Source organism: Onychostoma macrolepis, chromosome 23, assembly GCF_012432095.1.
Source record: "Onychostoma macrolepis isolate SWU-2019 chromosome 23, ASM1243209v1, whole genome shotgun sequence".
Classification (NCBI taxonomy): Eukaryota; Metazoa; Chordata; class Actinopteri; order Cypriniformes; family Cyprinidae; genus Onychostoma; species Onychostoma macrolepis.
The window spans coordinates 10,570,927-10,582,040 of record NC_081177.1 but is presented as its reverse complement, the minus strand read 5'-3'; the positions used below and the strand labels follow the sequence as shown (position 1 = coordinate 10,582,040).

Here is an 11,114-nt window from a genome sequence, read left to right as displayed (position 1 = left end):
ACAGAAATGAACTTTTCCCTCAGTTGTGGTGTCAATATTACTACTAACTTTTTTTTTCAAAAGTAATGTTACATGCTAAAACAAGAGACGTGATGTTATTTGTGTAATTTCCAATCACACAGTAATTTTCTCAAGTTGTGTATATTATTTAACTGTGTGTATATATACCCAGCCGCTGGGTAACTATGGGACAGAACACGTGCTGGGTTGTTTTGACCCAAGTGCTGGGTTGAGCCATTTGACCCAGAATGCTGGGTTGTTTATTTAACCCAACCAGTGGGTCAGGTTAACTATGTTGCTGGGTTAAACATTACCCAAACATGGGGTTATTTGTTGTCTCATTGCCTTGCTACGTTTATATTGACCAATATTACTACTAATAATAATAAATAACAATCACAAAGAAATGTAAAATTATTATTTTTCTGTAATACAATTACACAACACAAAAAAAATGCAACTGTAAATATCAATTTAATGAGTTTTCACATTTCTTTTAAAAAATTTTTTTGAATGGGTGCTATACTGTTACACATTACACCCAGTCCCTACAGACACAAATAAAATGTTTTTTTATGGATCAGTTTCTTTAAAAAACAAAACTTTGTAAACTAGGTACTGTAGATTCCTATTCTTTGTCAACATTGCAGCATCATAACACTATGAAATTGATTATTGCCACATGAGAATCAGTCCAAACATTGTGCCATTAAACCTAAGCCAAACAAAGAGACCTACAACAGACAATACATGTGACAAAAAATTAAAACGTTACAAGTGGCCAGAAAAAACTGGTGCCCTCAAATACTTCACACATGAAGACTCATGTCCATCAATAAGATATACTGCATGCTGGAGAAATTCCCAGGAAGGAAGATGTTAGTGTAGCTAACATCAAGCACAAAAAAAGGACTTGAAAAAGATAAACAACCTCAAGCAACAAGTCCGTTTCAACGGCATGGCCCGAAACAATGGCGAAGGTGTGGGATGTCGCTGTCTCGTCACCAAGGCACAAAATGTACAGGAATGCATCACCGTGTTGGTCCCCACCTGTTAATTACACGACACTTAGTCTTGCAACATAACTTACATTTTTACAAGTTGTAACATTTAAGTTGACTTAAAATAATGTTTAAGTGTATTTTATGGAAATCAGCCAAACCATCTGAGTTTTCCTGTGAACTGGGTCTGGTAAAGGTTGCTCAAACTAAATATTTATTGTGTTACTGATTTAGGTTTCTTTCTGCTTACTGGCACTTCTTGGTTGTCTACCTAAATTTCATCCAACCAACATGGCATAAATTATGGGGTATTTAAAGCCCCAGTATATATATATATATATATATATATATATATGTATGTGTGTGTGTGTGTATATATATATATATGTGTGTGTATATATATATATATATATATATATATGTGTGTGTGTATATATATATATATGTGTGTGTGTGTGTGTGTGTGTATATATATCTATATATATATATATATATGTGTGTGTGTGTGTGTGTGTGTGTGTATATATATATATATGTGTGTGTGTGTGTGTGTATATATATATATAGTACTGTGCAAAAGTTTTAGGCCACTAGTATTTTAGCCAGCTAAATAAAAAAATGGTTTTAAGTCAGTTATTTCTATATTTTGCTGTAATGTGTCTGTAGGAAATATCAGCTTACATTTCCAAACATTCATTTTGCAATTAATTGTAATAATCCAGTGACATTTTTGTTTGATCTGATCTGGTCATCATCCAGTCTGTCTGGATTGGAATGACATGAAGAAACAGAATAAACTGAGACAGACTAAATCCAGAACAACTGTGGCAACATCTCCAAAATGCTTCAAGAAACCTCCTGCAAAGCTCATGAGAAACTGCTCAAGTGCACCGAGGGCAAAAGCTGCTTTAAATTTAAAGGATGATCACACCAAATGTTGATTTAATTTAGTTAATAGAAGTTAATTGATAAAGAAAATATATTTATGACATTATTTTTGACAGCATCCTCATTTTACAGCATTTTTTCACAAGTGTCTAAAACTCTTAACAGTACTGTAGGTTTGCAGGTAGGTTCTTGAAGCGTATTGGAGATGTTGCCACAGTTCTTTTGGATTTAGTTTGTCTCAGTTTCTTCATGTCATTCCAGACAGACTGGATGATGATCAGATCAGATCTGTGTGGAGCACTGGCTGTTGTCAGACATTCACTGGATTATTACAATTAATGACAAAATGAATGTTTGGAAATGTAAACTGATATTTCCTACTGACACACTACAGCAAAAGATAGAAATAACTGACTTAAAACCATTTTTAACTGTTGAAAATACTAGTGGCCTAAAACTTTTGCACAGTAGGGTACAACGGGGCTAAAGGCGCCCCGGGGTAAAAGGCACCTTTGATATTATTTTCATCTAAACCACTAGATGGCAAAAAACCGTGGCGTAGCACTTTGCAAAACATTTGCTTTTCAACATGCACGATTTTATTTGTCTGATCTTTGACGCGATCGTGCACAGCAGTGCAAAGTTGATTCTGTGCTTACTTGATCTTATATTTTATGTTTTTTAAAATGTTGTAGATTTAAGTAGCAAATGAGAATCGCTAAAAATAATGCATATATTTTGAGACAAAGGCTTTCAGTTTTGCTTAAGATAATTAAAGCAACAGTTTTTAAATAAAGAAAGAATATGTAAAAGTATGTATTTGGGGTAAAAAGCGCCCTTGCTGTTGGGGCTAAAGGTGCACAGTAATTAACATGATAATTAATAGATGGCTGACTTTTCCATTTGTTCACACGACATGGTTAGATTTAGATGGTAAATATCATATATTATGTTGTTATAAATATCATATATATTATGTATGTGTCCATATTAAAGATAATCACAATGTTTAAAATTAAACCATCATATTTAAAAACATGATATTTATCATATAATAAAATATCATTTGTTGTTAGCCTACTACTGTAAATATATTTTCAATTATTATTGAATCTCCTTCAATACTTTCAGAATCTTTACTTATTAAAATGACTTTTTTTCTGTATTTTAAAATATATTTTTTATATTAACATATTTTAATGACAGTAGGCCTATATTTATTGAACACCTTTTTTTTTCTTTTTTAAATTAAGCAGAAAACAGAAAAAACTTTGCTAAAGTGATTGTTTTTAACAAGTATTAACTTAGACATTATATATATAAAAAAAAACATTATTTTAGCTGAAGTATTTGTATCAATACTGTGTGCCCGTGTGTGGGGTAAAAGGCACCCTTTGTCACCTCATACATTTATACGATTTTTAAACAAAATAAACAACTTGAATGATTTATTTTCAACAACAAAATCTGTTGCTCCATTAATGTTCAATACAACGTATATATTTTTTTGGCAATTATACATTTTAATTGCGCAGCGCAGTGAATACCACATTTTTTCTTAAGGTGGGAAGAGTAGAAAAAGTAAAAGAAACTTACAGGTTGTACATCAAATGAATTACTTCCAGGATTCTGGTTGTGGGTCTGAAGACCTTTCCTCCATTCTTGAATATTGATTGGGGAAGCAGAGTGGGCAGGACTTTGAAAGCACTCTCCCTTTTAGCATCTAAACCATAAGAATAATACAGTGCAAGCTGTGAAACTGATCTCACAATCAAAGATGTTAGTGATGTTAGTGACGTTCTGGCAGAGGTGCTGCTGCTGTGTACACTCACAGAAAACAATGTGCTCAAATTTTAAAGATGTGGGGCAGTTCCTGTAATATCGCCTTGACTATCGACATCAGCTCTCAGCGATATCTCTGACTATCGTCAATACACTGTATATCGTCTATCTGCACAACCCCACTAACAATTTAACCATTTCAAATTTCTGTAAACTAAACCATAAAATCTAAATTATTTCTTACCATGCCAAGTTTTTCTAGAAGCCTGGGGAACTCCAAGATTTCTAGGATGCTTGTAGACCCATTGCTGCGAATCCACCATTTCTCAAATTATTTTGGGAGGCAAAACAAATTCTGTAAAATAAGGATGAAAAACTGGGTTAAAAGCTAGCAAAACCATACAGTATGCCAGCCTGGAAATCCAGTGATCTGCCTATTATTCATCAATCTCAAATACAAATTGTTATTTCTAACAGTAACATATAAAGAACACATTACATGCCCTACGTCCCAATGTGCATGCTATCCACCCTATCTGCCCTAAATAGTATTGAAAATTACTACTATCACATAGAATTTCGGATGGATAGTATGCACATTGGGACGCAGGCATAGCCTCTCTAACTTACTGTTAACCTGGATAAACTTGTGTTCTGATTAAAGCAACAAAAGCATTCACTAAAACAGAGGAAGAAGGACCTCAAACACCATGAGAGATTGGTGTCTAACTTTAGACAACATTTTAAGTAAAATATTTAAGAATATTACATAGCCTACCATTTAAGAATAATATTACATACCTGCAATATTGTGGTTTAACGTTAAGGGTAGCTAATGCAGCTATCCTTAGCTGAGGAAAAAAGAGCACGAAAATAAGTTATTGTTGGATTCGGTACGTCGCAGACATTTACTTGGGAAAAAAAAGACCTTAAAAGATAAATTTTAGTACAAAAAGATCTAATTATGACAAAACATTACAAAGCCACACAGAAAAGTTACACAACCAGTAAGTTAACTGAACTTACCCCTGTATTTCTGACCTAACGATAGTTCATACCTTTTCCATGAGGCGTTAAAATATAAAACTTTGCGCACGCTCGCAGACTCACACTCTCACACACTCTCTCTCTCTCACACACACACACACACACACACACACAACTAATATATAGCCTATATTTATAACTTTTATATAACGATAAAGAGATTGCTGAGGCCTTTTTTGTCAACAAAAAATGTAACGTTAGGCGGCTACTGCATTCACAGAATAATGCTAACTTTAACCCGCACAGCGACAGATCAAATACCACATTAACCGTGAAATCAGTGTGCTCTCACCACAGCTTATAAAAATAGAGGTAAATAATCATATTATCATATTAATTTACCTTATAATCCTGCTTGCTGCGAGTTGCTTGACCGTCTGACGACGAGACGAGTGAAGAACCCAGAAAATTCGATGAAGAGGAAAAATAAACAGGTAACACTTTATTTTGATGGTCCCTTTTGAACATTCTGTTGACACTAAGTAATGTTGCAACTACATGTCAATAAACTCTCATAAGAGTATTAGTAGACTGTCTGCTTCATATAACTCGTGTTGGTCTCCCAACAGCTATTCTACTGACTATAAGTAACTTTGCAAGAACGTGTCTATTTAATCTAACCCTAACCCTACCAGTCAACACCCTACACTTAACACTCTAATGAGAGTTAGTAGAAATGTAGGTGCAACATTATACTTATAGTCAGTAGAATGTGTTAAAGGGACCATCAAAATAAAGTGAAACCAACAGGCCCGGCTCCAGATACGAGTTGAAGGGTGGCCCAAGTGATGGGGGTGGGGTGGGGTGGGGGGGTAGCCTAATATATAGGCTACTATTTTTATGCCCCCATTTTTTTTAAAGTGAAAGGATGAATGCCTTATAAACAGTGACATTTAAGACTTGCATTTAATTCACCCCAAAATGGGCCATTTGCACATTTTCACGTAACTTCTGCTACTTCACGGAGTAAGGATAATTATGAAATTAATATTAGCCACAACAGAGGTGCAAATTTTGCAATACATATTACATAATACAAATTTTAAAAATTAAATAGACCGCAGCAATTAACATTTTGTCAGAACCTCTAGTAAATTACAAGCTATTTGTTTAGTACTGAGAATCATAGGAGAATATGATCTCTATTTGAAAAAAACAAACAAAAGAGATACATTTTTCCAGAATTGCACATATTCCTATGTTTGACTGACTGTTTCTCCCATGGCAGTGACGGGCAAATGTAATCCCTCCTCCCCTCCCCATACCATTTACAATTTTTATATATAGTGAAAAAGCCTAATATATAGGCTACTATTTTTATGCCCCCATTTTTTTTAAAGTGAAAGGATGAATGCCTTATAAACAGTGACATTTAAGACTTGCATTTAATTCACCCCAAAATGGGCCATTTGCACATTTTCACGTAACTTCTGCTACTTCACGGAGTAAGGATAATTATGAAATTAATATTAGCCACAACAGAGGTGCAAATTTTGCAATACATAATTCAAATTTTAAAAATTAAATAGACCGCAGCAATTAACATTTTGTCAGAACCTCTAGTAAATTACAAGCTATTTGTTTAGTACTGAGAATCATAGGAGAATATGATCTCTATTTGAAAAAAACAAACAAAAGAGATAAATTTTTCCAGAATTGCACATATTCCTATGTTTGACTGACTGTTTCTCCCATGGCAGTGACGGGCAAATGTAATCCCTCCCTCCCCCCTCCCCCATACCATTTACAATTTTTATATATAGTGAAAAAAATCCATTATAAAACACTTGTGCTTTTAAGCCAAATACAAGCTGAAACGACTCTCCGCAATCTCTGCAATCTCCGCAATCTCTGATCTCGGGTTTTCTCTGTATTAGAGCTGTTTTAAACTTGCTGCTTGAACACGTTCGTTTACTGGATCCTTGGACTGAAAAGTTTACAGGAGTTTACCGGTTTAAAAATATCTGATCGCAAAAACCTGGTCCTTTTGATTTTTCTTTTCATATTATAATGTACTGATTCAAATTAGAAATCAATAATTAATTATTATTTTGCCATCTTGTCTGGGGACAAAGCAGGCGCGGCGCAATCATCAATCATATTTAAAGGGAAGCCGGCGTCCTGACCGCATCACTGTCTTTACTGGGTGTTTTAGGAATATTTGCATTTATTCACAGACGATTTGATTAGCAAATCATGTGGTGGACTGTCATTATTTTGGCTAATGCGAGACACCACTGAATGCGCATCAGAGGGTATTTAGAAGTAGGTATAGGCTACGCAAAGCCGACTGATAAGCCTTATACCTGAATATACCCTGCACTACACCACTGAGACTGACGAAACCATAAATCAACAGATTCTTAGCTTATTGACAAATATCTGATCTTGTAAGATGTTCTCCCTTTACACAGAGCACTGTCCCACTAAACATTAGACGTCTGACGGACGTGCAGATTATGTCTATATTGTGTCCGTCGGTCCAAGACCAATTCTGCACGTCTACATGAAGTGCAAACTAGGTCCGCTATTTGGACGTCTAACCAAGACCCCATTTGGACGTCAATATGCAGTTCTACATTTGAACGTCGGACTAGGTAACTTTTTTTGGACGTCGAAGACATGTGCAGAAAATTGACATTATTAATGAATGTAATATTTATTTTATTTAAGACAAATATCAACATTGTTCTTATCAGCATGGTTAATGAATATCAATATAGGTTACTTGTGATGAAACATTATTTGTTATTTAAATATTTATTTATTGAGTACATGATGTCTAAAATGAGTTTAAGTTTGATGTAGAAAAGACGTCCACAAAGACCACATTTGGCCTACAATTAGCCCTTATACAGAGGTCCTGTGGACGTCAATACTGGACGTTCATTAGACGTTGGAAAAAAGACGTCATCTGGCGTCACAGTCTGCACCTTCAGGGGACCAAAATTGGACGTTCAAAAACGAAGTACAAAAGACGTTGTTTGGACGTGTCCAGGCCCACCCTGACCCCCCACCCGTGGAGCCGGGCCTGGGTCAAAATAACCCAACCCAGGTGTTCAGTGGTGAAAGAACCCCTTGCAGTCATTTGACCCAGCACTAACAACCCAACTATGTGTTTACAGTACCGCAAACAACCCAGAATTATGACCCAGCACAATTAACCCAACAATGTGTTTACAGAAATAACCCAGCACTTTTAAGAGTGTAGGCTACTTAGAACAACAAGAAATATTTATGTTTATTAATGACACTGTGGTGGAAATGTCCATGACTTTAAGATTATTGAGAAAAATGTTGGAATTCTCCTGTGGTGCATGTTTATTATACCCTGTTGGACATTGTTAGAGGACAAATTAAACAATTGAGAGTGTTAAATGTGTGTTTTTTTAGGAGAGTTAAAGTGCCCACACCCTTATTTTATGACTCTTTAGCTGATATAGTGACCAATCTGATTGGAATTGTATTCGGCTTTATTGTCTGAATGCCTCTGGCACACACTGAACAACCTACAAACCAGGTTAATCACCGGATAGATTCGATGAAAGCAGTTTATTTTATTGTATTTAAAGTGAAAAAGTGATGTTGAAATCAATTTTGACTGTTTTTTGTTTTTTTTGTGCATACAATTGTGTGATTTTTTGTGTAGCAGAGACAAAGTACCAGCCAAAGATACTGCTATAGGATTTGGTCCCCTTAAAAAGGGGCAAGCTGTCCATTCGATACACTTCCTGCCCAGATCTAGGGACCAGATGTTTTCCTACCTTGCGAGATAAGGACCATGTCACCATACAGCAGTGCTTGCAAAGAAGCAGGAAGTTGGTAAACATTCTTAAGCTCACTTCTTCCTAATAGAAACCTCCTGAGGGTTCAGCTTCCATAATGGGGACATAATGGTCACATGAAATGACTTTCTGTAGATAAGAGCATGTGATCACACAGGACATTTAGCCATGTTTACTTTCAATGGAATGCATTAACTTCTACTTTACCTGCAAACGCTTCTATTAGATGATTGAGATTAACGGATCATTAACCATGGAATGGTATTATGAACCAAACATCTCAAAATATAATATCGTGCATAGTAGTAGAATTAATGCAATTAAATCACCATGCAATGCAAAGTTTGTATATATTATAATCAAAACTATGTAATAAAATAATAAAATAATTTAATATATAAATAATTAATATAAGACTTAAAATTAAAACACTGTGCAATGAAAAATGCGAGGTGGTACAGGAAGTTGTACATTATAAGTAACATGAAGCTGGGATCCCTTGTGTGATATTTATGTTCATTTCAAGTGTTCTAGCCTAAACATATGAGGTAAAAGTGCACTTTGCACCCTTCATTCGACCTCTATCTTTCTCTCCCTTCATCTGCCTTTCTCTCTCGGTGACGGCACCAGACTCTTCTGGGATTCTCCAGCCTCCCCTCCCTTGGCTGGTGTGGTCTGAACCTTGACACAAAACATAGTTGTTCTTCTCTGACTCTATCCCTCAGCAAGGCTATCTAACCATAGGAGTGAGGCGAGGGAAAACTCGACAAACCTCACAGCTGCGACAACACACGCCTGACAAGAGAAAACACCCTGCTGCTTTGGGTGGGAGTGTGGATATATGTGTGTGTGTGTTTAATCTCTGACTCTTCATGTCACACACTCTAACACAAAGAAAAAAACTATATTTTCTACTAGAAAAACAGATAAGCAGAGGATTTCTCTTCTTGGCCAAACACATATTTTGATCAGTGAACAGAGGTCTGGTCAACAAAAAAAAAAAAATAAAATAAAAAATTAAACATTGTATTACCATTTGGTCAACTACTGTATGTTATTGTTGGAAGAAATGCCATCGTATATAACTATGGATGATGGATGCGTGTGCATTCTTCTGATTGAAAACAAGCGCAGATCATTCGGGTTCTACATGCAGAACGCCAGCTTCTGCATACACAGCATCACACACATGAGTCACGTGAACGCATGGCGAAGATTGACATGGAAGAGAAGAAATTGTTGAATAAAGTGGAAAATGTGATAAATCACCATTCAGTCTGGAGTAAGATTAAAAAAAATAAATAAATTCTTTTATTCAACAAGGTTGCATTAAATTTATTTAACTGACTGTAAAGATATACTTATTACAAATTATTTATATATAAAAATACTGTTCTTTAACTTTGTATTCAACAAGTAATCCTGAAAAAGTTAGTCACAGTTTCCACAAAAATATTAAGAGACAAAAACAGTTTTTAGTATTGACTAATCATGTGACACTGAAGACTGGAGTAGGCCTAATGATACTGCAAATTCAGCTTTGATCACAGAAAAAAAATTATATTTAAACTTTAAACCATTAAAACATGTACATTAAAATATCTTATTAAGAACTTTCCTAAGTTTTCCTTTACACTTTCCCTTTCCTTTACAATGTTCTACAGTACTGAGAATTACATTTTCACAGTTTTTTAAAACATTTTCTTAGACACTTGAAATTACAGAAGAAATATAATGATATACAAACATTCACTGTTATCTTATGTCTGCTGAAATCGGCTACATTAATGTTTCCATGTAGGCTACACTGTGGCCAATAATGTAAATGGCATTAAAATCTGATAAATTAGAAAAGGCCAGTAGTTTGCCTGAAAATGAATGTCTGTCGTTTAACATTTTTTGAAAACAGCTGGCAAATATTGCTAAATTTTCTCATCATGTTTTGCTGTTTAGCCTACATCTTACTTCAGCTCGCATTCAAATGCCGCAGCCGCGCAGCGAACGGTAAATCCCAACTTTTTTGATTGATTTGATTTGATTGCCTAAACCATTTTGACATTGATAAGCACTTTTGAGCCGCTGCGGCTGACTCAAGTGAGCAGCGTGGGCCATTTGTCTGGGCTGATGGACAGATATAGGCTAAGTAAATGTACTATAATCCATTCCTTATATTTACACGACGGGCCGGTTCACATTGTACAGCGGCACTCTGGGAAAACTCCCGGTGCTCCATATGGCCAGTTCGTCATAGATTCATAACATTATGGTTGAACCACTGATGTCACATGGACTATTTAAACAATGTCCTTACTACCTTTCTAGGCCTTGAATGTGATAGTTACCTTGCTGTCTATGCAGGATCAGAGAGCTCTCAGATTTAATCAAAAATATCTTAATTTGAGTTCTGAAGATGAAAAAAAGGTCTTACGGGTTTGAAACGACATGAGGGTGAGTAGCCCTACTTAATGACGGAATTTTCATTTTTGGGTGAACTATCCCTTTAATGATGCCCTTTATAAAGTAGGAGTCAGATTTTTGAAGCCCTGTCACTGACACAAACATTTCTTTATTGAAGTCTAGCGAGACTAAGTCTCAGTTAGAGACTATATTC

General features: G+C 35.4%; 1 long non-coding RNA gene across 1 annotated transcript; it reads right to left on the bottom strand.

Annotated features, from left to right (window-relative positions):
* Positions 1-541: 541 nt before the first annotated feature.
* Positions 542-5,366, bottom strand: LOC131532648 (uncharacterized). The gene is made up of 5 exons (XR_009268938.1): positions 5,061-5,366; positions 4,473-4,522; positions 3,916-4,026; positions 3,486-3,612; positions 542-1,050 (listed from the first exon to the last, which is right to left on the bottom strand). It is a non-coding gene; the product is annotated as an uncharacterized LOC131532648 (long non-coding RNA).
* Between the last annotated feature and the right edge of the window lie 5,748 nt (positions 5,367-11,114).